Here is a 13,979-nt window from a genome sequence, read left to right as displayed (position 1 = left end):
GCTCCCTAATACCTGGAGAATATCCCAACTCCTTACTCCTGCATCTCAGGGCTCTCTCAATTTGGACAGCAGCCTCATTCCAGCTGAGCACCCACTGCTGAGCCCTGATGGCAAACAGGTTTCATCTAGTGCACAGCGTGACAACCGCTACGACGCCCCGAGCACTGGGTGGAGGGCTCTGCGGTGCTCAGTGGGAAGGGGAGGGCTGTGGTCCGTCCGCGATGCCGGCCATGGCCCAGGGCTGCGGCCGCAAGGTTTCTGCCACCCTGTTCTCGTTGTACCAAAGTGTCCACCTCTTTCCACCTGGAGTCCGCTCTGGCCTTTCCTTCCGCCCCTTTTCCATGGCCCACAGGCCAGGTCATGGCCACGATAAACTCTCCACGCGTCCCCAGACTTGCCGCGTCCGGGCCCATGCCGTTACCCAGCCGAGACTCCCTCCATTCGTCGTCTGTCTCGCTCCCCCATCCTTGTGTTTAACCAGGGTGACCTTGCACCTGAGCTTGCCTGGGTTTATACTGTGGTCTCAGCATAATTATTAATAGCACCCCTTTCACTCTCATACGTGCCCCAGTTTGCACTATGAATCATGTATGCTCACCCCGACTCTAGCGCAGAAGACGCTAAAGGCGCTTGCATCATTTTAGGTCTGCCTTGCCAGCGCCCAGCCCAGTGTCTGGCACAGATCGGGATCTTGGACTGGAGCGGAACTGAACTGGTGGGAAGAAGGAGAGAAAGCAGATGCAAGAGGTGGAGAGACGGTGTGTGTCGACTGGCATTTGCGTGTGGAAGAGCCAGGCTTCCAACCAGCCTGCAGGCAGGGCCCGCAGGGGAGGCTCCTGGAGAGAGGCCATAGTGGCAGACTATAAAAATACTGACCGAGAAAGGCCCAGATCCTGCTGGTGCGCATGCATGTCATCGGAAAGTAAGAGATCTAAAAATACAGCCGACAGACAAAGAGGAAGTGGGCACAGCCGGCTGAGGCGCTGCCTGCTCCCCTTGCTGCAGGCCCAGGGGTCCTGCCAGGGGGCTGAGCCACAGCATCGTCACGCTGGCTGCGCTTCCCACTCAGGGTATCCCTTCTGCCCCGGACTCCTCCCTATCCAACCCCTCTTCCAGAAGGACTTCGAGAAAGTTGTCACCCCTCCCCTCCACCTAGATTGATTAGTTCTTCCTGTTACACCCACTCTGATTGCTCCTCCACTGCTCTGTCATTAGACCATTACGAACACGATCATCTCTCTCCCTCATCTTCACTGAACCGCCTCGCAAGCTTTGATCAGAGAGGCTGAGAGGGGCGGCCAGAAATCAGGAGCTTGGGTCAGATTCCGGCTCCGTCCTTTACACCGGCTGTGTGACCGTGGGCACGGTTTTCCGCCTGTCTGTGCCTCATCTGTAAAACCTTTCCTGTAAAATGGAGATGGTTCCAGCAGCAGCCTCGTGGGCTGCTGTGAGGAGAGTGGGCTTTGAAGTGTGTCGAGTGTTTAGAACCTTCCCCGACACATCCTGAGTTCCCTTATTCTTGAGTTCAGGGCTATTACTTGAGGGCAGGGTTGAAGTGATGTTCTGGCCTCACCCTGTACCAACCTAGCCAAGAGCCTGGCCTGTTCAATAAATGACTATGGAATGAACACATTTTTATTTATGTAGTACCTGGTTCCAAAAAAAAAAAAAAGAAAGAAAGAAAGAAAAGAAAAAAGGCTTGAGGCCACACAACCATGGATGTCTTGCGAGTTCTGCGAATTTTAAAGCACACTTAAAATGTCAGTTATTTCTTCTCTTGGAACCGCTGGCTCCCTGCCTCCCAGAGTACCTGTCTCTGGTTATGAGAAAAGTCTGTGCCTGTGCAATGGGACTGACACGTGCCTCAGGTAACCCCTGGCCACTGGTCCCAGTTCTGCCCCCGAGGCCTCAGCCGCCGTAGCCGGCCCAGGGGTGCCTCCCAGAGATCTGGGGGAGGAAGCTGGCAAGTCCTGGCCGAGGCACGGGCTGTGGCGTAGGAATGAGGTGCTGGGGCAGCCGTCTGTCTGCCGGGCTGCCCGGGCGGGCGCCCTGGGCTGGCTGGCCCTCCCTGCCCAGGACTCAGAGGGAAAGTTGGGGGTGTGAGGATGATGAAGCCGTGTTTTAGTTAAACAGTCGCTCTTGGTGGAATCCCAGAAGCCTGAATAATTGACAGTGTGGTCAGCAGCTGACCGCTGACTTCCAAGCGTGGTGGAAATCGATCCGGTCAGCAACATTTGCTGCCCCGGCCCCGGGAGGCCGGGGGGTCAGAGGTGAGAAACGCTGCCCCGTCCTTAGTCCTACTCAGGCAGCGCACGCCGAGTCTGGCAGACCCGCCTCTGGGCCCCGGCCTGCCATTCTCCAAGCCTGCTTCTTCGCTCCTCCACGGGGCTGGGCGGCTGCCCCGCACAGGCAGGTGGAAGGGGAAAGTGCTGTGTAAATCTGCATGGATGCATGGGCGAGGGGTGGGGGGTGGGGGGGGCGCGGGAAGGGTGGGCTCGACTTGGGATGTGTTTGAGCCTGAGGGGCCCACGGCGTAGCCTGGAGGAGAAGGACCAGGCCGCAGGACAGCCTGGTCTGAAGCTGATGCAGGTGGAACTGTAGGAGTCCCCAGCTCTAAGTGGTCCCTGAAGCCCCAGGCGAGGCTCCGGGGTGAGTGGAGAGTGAGGGGAGGGCCCAGCACGTAAGGGATGGCTGTGGGCCGAGGAAGCGGAGGCCGTGAGCCCCAGAGCGGAAGGGACGGTGTGAGTCGAAGTCAGACGTGGGAAGGGAGGATCGGGACGGAAAGGGGCTGCCCGTCTGCTGGCCGAGCCGCAGGGGGCCTGCCAGGGACCCCGGTGAGGGTAGTTTTAGGAGAGTTGTTGGGTGGGGTGGAGAGAGAACTTGGCTTTGTTATTAGCAAGGTCTCTACAAGCAGGGGCGCGAGGGGTGCTTAGGGCACTCCCGCATTCACGCGCATGGATGACGCCCTGGACGGAGCTCTCGGATTTTAGACCTAGTTGAGCCAAGTCCAAGTCCTAATTTTTAGTCTGATAGGTAAGCTTTTCTCTGTTGAGTCCCTGCTATCTTCTTGAGCCTCTTCCCCCATAACTGTCATCCAGAAAACTTCTTTTTCACCCTTCAAATCCCCCTTTGAGCCCTGGCTGGGTAGCTCAGATAGTTAGAGCATTGCTCCGCTACACCAAGGTCGCAGGTTCGGTCCACAGTCAGGGCTCATACAAGAAGCAACCAATGAATGCATAAATAAAGGGAACAACAAATCGATGTTTCTCTCTATCTCTGTCTTTCTCTGTCTCCTTCCCTCTCTCTCTCTCCAAAATCAATCAACAACAACAAAAAAAAATCCCACTTCAAATATCACCTCCTACCTATGGAAGTTCCTGACATCTCCCCACATAGAGTTAACCTCTCTCCTCTGTAGCTTGCACATTCTTTCTTCTTTTGCACGTGTTCGTTCATTCGTTTGTTCGTTCATTCACTCATTCATTCATTCATTCACTCACAGATATTGACTGTATATCTATGCGCCAGATTCTGCACAGCCCCCAGGATTCAGTGGGAATAAGACAGACCGTGATGAATGGCCAAGTTGCCAGGGGGACAGGGTCACAGCTGGACCTTGGGCTGGGATGCAGCCAGGTCCCGCCCCTCCCCGCCCTCCTCTGCCCGGGAGGTCTTTTCTTTCTCTTCTCCTCTGTCTTGCTGTCTCTGTCTGGCCCTCTTTAGCTTCCCTCTCCTACTCAAATGGGCTTCCTGCACTATGTGGAAAATAGGACTATTCTTAACTCTGGGTCCCCAACATGGAGAGTGTTAGGTATACATGCCCCTGTCTGCCCAGTTCCAGCTTGAAAACAAACTGCAGAGAAGGACCTGGTGGGCCTGATTTGGGTCGGGAGCCCACCCTTCCTTAACCAATAGCTAAAGCTGAAGATGCGATCATATGACAACACGGCAGATCTTGCTGGGACCACCTACCTCTGTGGAGGAGGGGGAGGGGCCGGCCCCAGGAAGAAGAGGGATCTCTTTCCAATGGAATGGTGCAGGGAGGATGAGTTGGTCCTCAAACCAGCAGGGGTCTCCTAAGACAAAGGACCCCTGCCAGGAGGAGAGAATCCTGGTACCCACAGTCAGAGGCTACAGCCTAGAGGGCTCCTCACTTTTTTGGTGTCCAGGACCTGTCTGGCATTGAATAAAGACTATGGGCCTCTTCTCAGAACAGAGGTCTAAAATGCATAACACGAAATGCATAGGATTTCAAAGAAAACCAGTTATGTGGGCTCTGCCCGCAGCACTCCTGAGGACTCCGCCTGTTGACGGAGTGTGACAAGACAGGCTAATTAGAGATTTGCTCAGAAATCTCCTGGAGGGAAGAGATGGGGACCTTGGCCTTTCCCCTGAGGGTGAAAGTTGACGGGACTTCCGGGGGTCTGGGTGAAGCTGGCAGCAAGGCAGACCCTGGCGGGAGTGGGGTGGCAGCCGGGTGCAGGGCCAGGGCGCCCGCAGGCAGGGTTCTTGGCTGCCCCAGGTAAAGGCTGGCTCTGCTTCACCTAAAGAAGCTGTCTGGGGAAGTCTGAGGTGGAGCATGCAGTGCACAGGGGACTGGAGAGACAGGCGTGATGGGAAGGGAACCCAGAGAGTTAAGGCCTCGTCAAGGTGTCACGTTGGAGGCTGCCCCCTGCCAGCTGGTCACCGTGGTCCCAGCTGGCACCTCCGACTGCAGAGATGGCATGTCACGTGTCATCACTAGACACCATGCTGCTGCAGTGGCCTTTAAAAATCTAACTGACCCTGTGTCTCTGTGTCACTCTCAAGATTCAGAGCCCTGGAGGATGTGTCCAGCTGGCCACGCTGGAGGCCACATGTCCATACTCTAGCTGCTGGGGGTGCAGAATATGGGCGCCACTCAGCTTCTGTGGTGGGAGGCAGGGTCCTCCCGATATGCTGGGACTCCCCCACATGTACTTACTGGTTAACCAAAGCGGCAAGTTCTGCGACGACCGGTTCTGAGGGATGTGAGTGCGTGGGTGTGAGTGTGTGCGAGTGAACTGAGGCCAGGCCCCCTCTGCAGTGCTGTTCTGTCGAGGGTGAGGCCTGTGGTATGTGACGTGACACGGAACCCGGCAGGGAGAGGCTCTCCCGAAAAGGAAATGTGACTGGGCCTAAGGCAGAGAATGGGATCTTTCAGGAAATGAACCAGGCCTTCCGGTATCTTCTCTGCAACCCCTCAGAAGCAAGGATTGCTGACTCCTTTTGGACTGAGGGAGCAAGGACCCTAGAAGCCTTGGACTCGTCATGGGGTGGGGTCTCTCTAAAGAGAAGCAAAGAGACGTCCAGTGATCAATGGGAGAGGGGCTCAGAAATAACCCTTATACTGAACCTCAGGCTGGGGACATGAACTACCCGTGTCTCCTGCTGCTCCCCCGCCCTCCCCACTACACTGAACTTGGCGAGGATGGGTCTCCCATCTCAGTCATCTCTGTCCTGCAGCTTCCAGCCCAGGGCACCGAGAGTGGCCAGCTCTTCAACAGTCTGCCCCTTCTTGCCCCTGGGCATGCGGCCAGGCTACATTTATTCCCCAGCCCTTCTTGCAGTTAGGTATGGAACGTGACTTAGGTTGGGTTGATAGAATGAGGACAGAAGTGACGTGTGCCACTACCAGGCTTGATCTAAAAAGCCTACATAGCCCTGGCTGGTGTGACTCAGTGGACTGAGTGTCGGCCTGTGAACCAAAGGGTCGCCTGTTCGATTCCCAGTCAGGGCACACGCCTGGGTTGCGCCAGGTCCCCAGTAGGGGACGCGCAAGAGGCAACCACATATTGATGTTTCTCTCCCTCTCTTTCTCCCTCCTTTCTCCTCTCTCTAAAAATAAATAAAGTCTTTAAAAAAGTAAAAAGCCTCCATAAAAAACCATATAAAAACCTGCAATACTCTGAATTCTTCCCCATTGAAAGCAGATGACCATGAGGTCTAGAGGAGGGTGTAGCCTCAGGGAGGAGGGAGGCTGGGTCCCTGCATCACCACGTGGAAGACACATCTACCAGCCAGGAACACCTGCCACATGAGCAAGCAAGACAACCCCACCGTGCCCCGGAGGCCGCAGGCCTCGCCACTGCAGCAGCCGGAGTTCACTAATGCACTCAGAACGTGGCTGCTGAGCCCAGTTGTTCTATGGTCCCGGACAAAGCGCTGCCCAGTCCTGGGCCTCAGGTTCCTCAACTGCATGATAAGAATATACCAGGCACTTCAAGGGACCCCTCCGCCTGGGGGAAGGGAGGAATTTAGCTGCAAGCACGTGCACACACACCCCCTCCTGCGCTGGGGGCTGCTCTGTGAGGGCAGGCCCTGGAATGCCTTTCTGGGTACTGTTCCTCCTCGGCACCCAAATGAGGCCATCATCCCGGAACCTTGCTCCTAACAGATGTCAGTGTAACAAAAATACATACTACAGACCAATAAAATGCCATGATCAACTCCAGTGATAAAAATGTGTTTGTTTATGTGTATTTTTATAGCTTCCTGGATAATAAAAGGAATTGCATTCTAATCGGATGCTTTTATAAGTCAGCGCGCAGCGCCTCCACACTCCTTTCCAAGCACAGACGGCCCTGCAGGGAGAGGAAGTGGCCGCGTTTGCTCTTATTACCTTGTGATCCTGCGGGACTAAATGGCCATCCTTGTCGGGGACTAAACGGCCATCCTTGTCACGGGTTCTCTCCCACTCCTCCGGGGCCGGCTGCGGGGGAGGGCGGCGGGAAGGGAGGGACAGCAGAAATTGTTGGAGGTGGTTTCTTCCCGGGCTCCAGCGAGGGTCAGGTCCCCCTCCTTCCCTTTCTTGTGGGAAGAGTGGTACCAGTGAGGCTGCAGTCCTGGGCTGGAACTTGGTCATGCAGGCCTGTAGATTGTGACAATGGCTTACACTTATGTACCAGGCCCTCTAAATGCTCCGTATACGCTAACTCATTTACACCATGATAACCTCTTTATTTTGGCTGGGGCAGGGGTGGGGGGGGTGGTATTTCACAGGTAGGGAAACGGAGACACAGGGAGGTTGAGTACTTGCCCAAGGTCACACAGCCAGTGAATGGCAAGCTGATGTTTTACCCAGCCAGCTGCGGCTCTGGAGAAAGAGGCTCTCTAGGTTGGGAGAAAGACTTTGATCCTTACCCTCAAAGCCACCAGAAACAGGAAAGACTAAAGCAGGAGCTCTCCACTGGGGGTGTATTTGTTACCCCCCCCTAAGGACACTGGGCAATGTATGAAGACATTTCGGTTGTCACAAGTGGGGAGGACATGCTATTCTCATCTAGAGGGCAAAAAACAAGGCTGCTAAATACCTGTAACACACAAGACAGCACCTCCGCCCCACCCCCACCCCCACCCCAAGAAACAATCACCCAGCTCAAAATGTCCACCGCACCAAGGCTGAGAAACCCTGCTGTGAAGTCAAAAGGGCCTGCGACCTCTGCCTCTTTCTAGCCTTGTGGCCCCAGGGAACTGGTTTCCCCTCTCTGAGCCTCAGTGTCTTTAGAAGGGCACAGGGTATGGCAGTAATAAGATAAAGCCTGACACATAGGAAGCGCTCCCTAAATACCAGCTGTTGTTTTCGTCTCCTTCCCTGCGCCTCCCCCACCTCTCACCCTGCCCCAGGCCCTGACACATTTCTTGACCGAGAGGAACGGGGCCCTTCACAGTGAGCCTGAGAGAGTATGAGTTTATATTTCCCTGCTCACTCTTGGCTGCGCTGACATCTTCAGCTCCTCTAATTACTTATTTAAAGGCTATCGATTCCTTGGCTGCTGCCGCGGAGAGGCCTCGCAGAATTGCATGTCTCGCAAACAGCAGAACCGCCTGGGCCTGGCGGCTGGGGCTGCAGCCTGACATAACCAGGCAGGGGGTTATTTTCGCCCGGGATGCTTGTAAAATATTCATGTGCTGATTTAAATACCGGGGATATCAGAGCTAGAAAGGGCCGGAGAGATCAAATCAGCAGAGCTTGCCCTCATCGAGAAGGACACGCAGCTGGATGAAGGAAGGAGGTAGCCCAGGAGCAAGGCGGGCTGGCACAGGCAGGTTCAAGGCCAAAACCGAGGCCTTGGGCTCAAGGTGTGACGCTGAGTGGGTCACTTGCCCACTCTGGGCCTTTGATTCCTTATCTGTAGTGAGAAAAAGGGCAGGGGGTTGGGAGGCTGAAATGAGATGGATATATAAGAATAAACTATACACACAGTAGGCCTGAAAAATTCAATTGTGTTTGAAACCTGAATTTCCTCCCCTAGAAATTTTCTAGTTGTTAAAGCTGTATGAGATGGCAGATGTGACTCTTTTATGCCAGGCCAGAGACAAGGCCATGGCTTACAAATGCAGAGTGTTCAGCTAGCGTGCATTAGCGCAGGTGCTGCGCTAAGTGCTTCACAGGCGATCGCTCCCTGAATCGCCCAACAACCACGGGGAAAGGCACTGTTTTCTGAGTCACAGTGGTGTGCTGGTCACATGACTTTTACGGAGGCCTGGATGAGCTGGGGGCAGCTCTTATTTGTAATCTTTGCCAATGTCCTTGGTGTAAATACTCCACAATGGCCACTTTCAAGCTACCAACTTGGTATCACAGAACACAGAGTTGCAATGGGATGTACACACCCCTGGATCTCGATTTACAGGTATGGAAACCGAAGCTCAGAGACAGGCTGAGCGACTTGCCCCAGAGAACGGGCTGATGCGGGTCTATCTGCCTCTGGAGCTCAGCCCTTCACTACTTCTCAGGGTTGAGCTGAATGGGGTCATTGAGGTTCAGAGATGGGAGTGACTTGGCCGCGGTCACATTTGCCCTCCTTTCCCACCCCTAAGCTTGCTCGGGAAGACAACAGAACCATATATGACAGAGCACCAACCCTAGGCTGGGCTCTGTGCCAGGCAATTAGACATGGCATTCTCTTACTGACTGATCCCAACCAACCTGCGAGATAGGAATTCTGATTGCCAGTTAACGGAGGAGGGAACTAATGCTCAGGCAGGTGAAGTGACTTCCCAAGGCCACAGAGCTGGGACTCAGCAAAAATGGGATTCAAACCCAGTCCACAATGACTCCAAAGCCCACACATTCTCCTGTCCACCCCCTGGCCAGGCCCTCACCTGGGCCCCCAGCCCCCACCTGCTCCATGGAGAGGGGGGGATCCATGTGAAAACCCACAGGCATTCCTAGACCTGCTCGTTCCAAAAACCCGGCCCCTTTCTTTGTCTCAGTGGTATACATTTTAATCAACTGGGATTTTTAAAAAAATCAATCACTGGGCCCCACATCAGATCACATGAACGGAATCTCAGGGGAGGAGGAGGACAGCCCAAGCGGCTTTGGTGTTTAAAGCTCTCCAGGGGGTCCTGATGTGCCGCCACCCTGGGAACCACCACCCTGTGTCTTCGTCACCCGTGGTACCCCGTAGGAGGGGCAGTTGCTGACAGGGAAGCATCAGACCCTAAAGAAGAACTCCCCAGTGCTTACGTTCACATGGCCTTCGAAGAAGCCAAGAATGTGTCACTACAGGGTTGTTTCGGGGCTGGAAAGGACACACGTCAGCTTCAGTCTCCTTGGAAATCACTATCCTTGCCACAGACCTGACCTCCCAGGGCTGAGGGCGCTCGGCAACCACAGAGGGCAGCTCCTTGCCTCCCCCTGCCTATCACTTGCTCGTTTACTCACTGCCGGACTTATGCTGCCTCCTGGGGCCCAAATACTGGGCCAGGTGCTGGGATGCAGCCGTAAACAGAGACACAGAACCAGCCCCAATGCGGCCTACACACCAGCAGATGCAAGGAGATGAAGAAAACACACATTCAGGACTGTTCCTGGAAGAAGCCGCTTTGTTCAGGAAAGTGAGTTACACTGCAGGAGGAAAATGTTGATGCCTCTTTTCTGAAAAGGATGGAGAGGTGGAGAGGGAGGAGGGCAGGAGGGAGAGAGCCTGGGATGAGGTCAGAGGGCAGGGAGGCCGTGCTGGAGCGGGGACTGATTCTAACAACACTTGTTCCACTCCTCGGGGTAGCTGGAGTGTAGACCCTCCTTTGTCTACGGTGAGAAAGGCACGTTGCTCCAGTACAGTTGTTCGAAGGGCTCAAAGAGGAGTTGAGTTTCACTCGGGGTCTACACCACGCAGCCCAGGGACACGCAGGAGAGGGGCTGTGAGAAAGAGGCCTGTTTGTCGAAGGCCCGGGGGTGGGGGGCTCTGGCTGGACCCGCAGTGCCAAGGGCCCCAGCTGCCACCTGGGTTATATGGGAAGGCAGGCTCTTCAGCAAGTAACTGCAGATGTGAGGAGGCGCATGGCAGACAAGTGCGTGGCATTATAGGGTACAGTGGGCTCCCAAAGTAGTTTGCGGAGGAAGAGGTCATAGCCCCATTGGTGGAGCAGTTCTTATGTGCCAGATTTTGTGCCACACATGCCATACACATCCTGTCTTTGAATGTCTTAGAGTCCTCACCAACTTCTTTATGAGGTAGCAACTACTACGCCCATTTGAAAGCCAAGGAAATGGAGGCTCAGAAAGTGATGTGACTTGCCCAGAGACACACAGCTTATGCTGCAGAGCCAGGATTCAGGTCCAGGTCTTTATCATTGGAAATCCCATGCTCATAGTCGCTACTCGACATACGTTGCCTCACCTTCTACTTCTCCCTTATCTGAAAGCCAGCGGGCCTGTGGGTAGGAGAGGGGACAGAATTTGCATGCACACAAATGAGCGTTGTCAGCCAGTCTGTGTTGTGGCTGAGGGTTTCCAGGGTCAGAGAAGGAAGGGAACCTGCCCGAGGCCATAGATGCAGAAGCGGCAGAGCGGGGATTGGAACCCAGGAACTCCCTGGCCTGGGCCTCTGCATTGCCGCCATTGCTGTTTGAAGGCAGCGGCCTCCCCCTGCCCTCAGCCCTTGAGCCCAAGCCACTCTGTCCGCGCAGGGCCAGTGGGCACTCTGGGCTGGGCCTCCAGGGCAGGCCCGAGTGGACCACAGACCACGGTCATCCCGGCAGCCCGGGACTCGCCTCCCCAGCCCTGGGAGGCCGCCCACAGGGAAACCTTTAAGTGGTGTCAGTTTCATTGCCTTTGTGGCACAAAAAAGGCAAGGCACGAAGGCAAGGAAGATGGGGCGGGTCCCTGTGGAAGGCATCCCGCACCCCGTTTGGCCGAGTCGGCCATGCAGCCAGGCCTCCCTGGCTTCAGAACAGAATCGCAGGAATCTGCAGATGTGCTGGAATTTCTCTGCACGGCTGGCACGGGCGGCGATGAGAACAGAGGGGACACGGGCCGCAGTTCGAGCCTCTGGTTCTCGTTTCTCTCCCTTCCCACTCCCACCCTGCTTCGTGCCCACGCCTTTGAAAGGCCCACTTGTCTCAGACTAGCAGAGCACTCGACAGCCTAGACAGCCCTCACAAAGAGCTCCACGGCCTCCAAAGTGATTCGTGGCTCTGAAGTGCTTTTCGGATTAGAAACAGCTAATCTACAAAAGCCTCCTTAATGCGGCAACATTTACAAAACGCTTTCCAAGTCATAACGCGTTTTACAGTTTGCAATGTCATTTGCAGCCAAAATACGCTTGCCTCCCCAGCGAGGACTTTACAGTTTGCAAACCCCAGTCACACCCCTCGCCTTACTTGAACTGCAGAATAGCTCCATGGTGGAGGCTAGCAATATCTGTCACTTGTATGGCACTTAGAGTGCCCCAGGCACGCTGAGGAACGCTTTGCGGGTGTTCGCGGGTGTCATGGGCACAACGACCCCACGAGGTTGGCATTATTATCCTCCCCATGTACAAATAAGGACATCGAGGCACAGCCAGGTCAAGTGTCTTGCGCCAAATCACAGGGCTCTTAAGTAGCAGGGCCTGGACTTGAGGCGCTGAGGTTCAGTAGGATGGAGGCAGGTTTTGTGCCCCCTTTTCAGATGAGGAAAACAGAGGCCCGGCTCTGCCTTGCCCACTGCGCGACCTCAGACCGGCCTTGGCACGCCTCTTGGCCTCCCCTTCCTTCTCTGCAGAACTGGGGGATAAGCCCTGCCTGGCTCTCTCCTCACTCAGAAGGAACAGGAGGTGGGGGCGACAGTGGCGGCTGGGGGAGGGCCAGGCCCGAGCACCCGCCCTGGCCTTGCTCCCCGCACCGCGGCCTTGTGGCAGGAGTCCCGCCCCAGTTTCCCCCTGGGGGGCCTGGTTGTGCTCCCTATGGAAGGTCCCTTCGAGGCCTCTCCTGAGAACGCGTCTCACACACTGGAGGGGCTGGGGTGGAACAGGAACTCCGCTCTCGGCCTGACTCAGGGGAGGGAGCTGCAGAGAGAAGGCTGGGCCGCCCTTGAGAGACGCCAGTGAAAAGCCGGAGAGAAGCCCGGAAAAAAGCCCCAGAGCCCCACATGCAGCCCACAGTACAGGCGGGGAAGCTGGCATTCGATCTAACAAGGCCTCAGACCACGTGTTCATTCATCCCCCGTTCAGCCGGCCGGTCAGCCCGGCATCCGACAAACATTGCCTGAGGATCCGTTATGTGCCATACTCTGGAGGCGGGGGTGGGTACCGCCATGGTCCCCGCTCATTAAGTTTACAGGCTCGCGCTGTGCTGTCCAATACAGTGACCACACAGGGCTACTGAGCACCTGAAACGTGGCTGGTCCTCACTGAGATGTACGTGTAAAAGACACATTGGATTTTGAAAAAAAAGAAGTTAAAAAAAATCTCAGTAAGTTTTTCTCTTGCTTACACGTAGAAATAATATTGGGGCATATTGAGCTAAATAAAACTTTAATTTCATTTGCTGTTTTTTAAGCGGCTAGTAGGAAATTAAAATTAAAAATTACGTAAGAGGCTCATAGACTTTGTTGGCAGCACGGGCCTAGAGGGTCCGGAAGTGAACGAATAACCCAACTTCTATGCCCCACACTGGCCAGCCGTGCAGTCAGGCTCAGGCCGCTTGCCGAGAGCTGATCCGGGGCAGGACGAGGGTCCGAGTGGCGGGGCCCACTGATGCCCCCTCTCCTCGTCGCTCCCTGGTCCCCCTGGCGGGGCCCCAGGAGTCCCTGGCATCTTTCTTCCTCCTTAGGTTTTCTTTCCTTCTCCCAGCTCCCCGTCCAGTCCCATTTCACGCCACAGCCCCCAGAGAGGAGCATTTATGCAACAGGCACCTTCCTCCCCTCATGGGCCCCCCTGAGCAGCCAAGCACCTGGGGGCACCTGCTCTGTAGCCTTGCCGCCTGCAACCGTGCCTGGCTCTGTCCTCACCTGCTGTGGCCCACCACACAGGGCGACCCGCGTGACTGCAGTGGAGCTTCGGGCCCTGCAGGGGAAGCCCAGGAGGAGCTGACCAGTGGAGGAGGCCAGGGAGGCAGCTCTGAGGCCCAGGGTAGGCAGATGTTACTAGAGGGGAACAGTGTGACTGGCCGAGAGAACAGTCGCTGCAGAGGCTGAAGGCACAGCCCTGAAGAGTTCCTGAGAGAAGGTCCACGCGGCGTGGCTGTGGCTCAGAGCTCCAGGGCAGTGGCGGGAGACGGGTTCCTTAGGTGGGCAGGGGCCAGGTCACAGGGCCTCGAAGGCCCCCGAGTCTGGTCTTTGTCTGGGGAGCACTGGGAGCCGTGGAAGGCGTGTCAGCAGGGGAGGGCGTGGACGCCGGAAGCTCTCCCCGGCCCCGGCCCCGGTCAAGGACTGCGGGAGGCAGCGCCTATAAACGGCTGTCCGGTCTTTGGAGAGTTGGCACATGGCAGGGCTTGCGGGAACCCCAGCCGCACTGCCCCCTTGCTGTGGGACCTTGGCTAATGACCCGCCTCTCTGCGCTTGAGTTTTCTCATTTGTGAGCTGGGGAAAAGGGCAGTGATGCTCTGAGGTTTTGTGATGACTCAAAAACATACCGCTCATAAAGTGGTCGGCACAAAGTAGGTTCACAAGTGGTTGCCCCCTTTTCCTGTCCCTTCCCTGAGGGCCCCCCCGCCCAGGCCCCCCGCTCCTCAGGCAGCAGGAAGCAGGA

The 13,979-nt window shown here is 55.8% G+C and overlaps 1 protein-coding gene across 1 annotated transcript in view; it reads right to left on the bottom strand.

Annotated features, from left to right (window-relative positions):
* The window catches only part of STRBP (spermatid perinuclear RNA binding protein), a 175,428-nt gene extending 171,434 nt beyond the window's left edge, over positions 1-3,994 (bottom strand). The window contains exon 1 of the mRNA XM_054584407.1: positions 3,973-3,994. The gene's annotated coding sequence lies outside the window, so the exon portion shown is untranslated. The remainder of the gene's footprint in view (positions 1-3,972) is intronic.
* Positions 3,995-13,979: the final 9,985 nt, after the last annotated feature.

Source organism: Pteronotus mesoamericanus, unplaced genomic scaffold (assembly GCF_021234165.1).
Source record: "Pteronotus mesoamericanus isolate MK-2021 breed Mesoamerican mustached bat unplaced genomic scaffold, CSHL_Meso_final contig_78, whole genome shotgun sequence".
NCBI lineage: Eukaryota > Metazoa > Chordata > Mammalia > Chiroptera > Mormoopidae > Pteronotus > Pteronotus mesoamericanus.
This window is presented reverse-complemented; position numbering and strand designations above follow the sequence as displayed.